The sequence below is a fragment of the Limulus polyphemus genome, unplaced genomic scaffold, assembly GCF_000517525.1.
Source record: "Limulus polyphemus unplaced genomic scaffold, Limulus_polyphemus-2.1.2 Scaffold233, whole genome shotgun sequence".
NCBI lineage: Eukaryota > Metazoa > Arthropoda > Merostomata > Xiphosura > Limulidae > Limulus > Limulus polyphemus.
The window spans coordinates 678,244-679,096 of record NW_013665843.1 but is presented as its reverse complement, the minus strand read 5'-3'; the positions used below and the strand labels follow the sequence as shown (position 1 = coordinate 679,096).

Here is an 853-nt window from a genome sequence, read left to right as displayed (position 1 = left end):
CGAATGTGAACGGGAAGACCAAGATCTACCATGCCAATCTGTTGAAGTAGTATTTTCGGAGAGAAGAAGACCTAACAGGTGCAACTATTGAAACAGAGATGGATGTTGCAGGTGTGGCCATCATAGATGCAAAACCAGAAGACAGCAACTTTGTCTTATAAGATAAGAACCTACTATGCCTAAGGGCAACTGTGTACAGATGAGACCTACAAGGATGTGAATATGTGTCAAACTGACTGATAGGAAGGGGGGAAGAGGAACAAAATCTACTGTGTCAACATACAGACAGATTAGGAAATACAGACCTCAGACAACACAAGGTTATGATGAAGATGAGGAATCTTGTTAAAGAGAAGCCCTACTGGAGACCCTATGTTTGGATGCAGTCAAAGGAACTGCAAATGTTGGAGCAGACTTTGTATATGAACTAAAAACAGTCTTTGTATATAGTAAAAAATATTGTAAAATTTTATCTTGAAGAGGGGTTTGTGTCATAATATAAAAGACTGTTTGGTTTAAATATTAGTGATTAATTTATATTTGCGAGTGAATATTTTAATATTTTAAAGTTTGTTATAATAAGAATTGAAAGCAGACGATTATAGAAGGTTTTGTTAATAACTAATTGATGTTGACAATATAAAGTGGCCAGACAACTATGTAATAAAAATATAAATAGCATGAGACGAGCGGGAAGCAGCAGAAAGACAACAATAGACCGATAAAAGCAAAGAGAATATAGTTGGTGTGAAGTTAAGTAACTTAGATGTGATAGGCCTAATGTTTAGTATGTTAGAGTGAAACTAACAGTATAAAAAAAAAGATATGAAGGATAAGTTTATTCCATCAAAGC

At 34.6% G+C, this 853-nt stretch overlaps 1 protein-coding gene across 1 annotated transcript in view; it reads right to left on the bottom strand.

The window, feature by feature from the left end:
- The window catches only part of LOC106478620 (F-box/LRR-repeat protein 4-like), a 142,110-nt gene that overhangs the window by 130,983 nt on the left and 10,274 nt on the right, over positions 1-853 (bottom strand).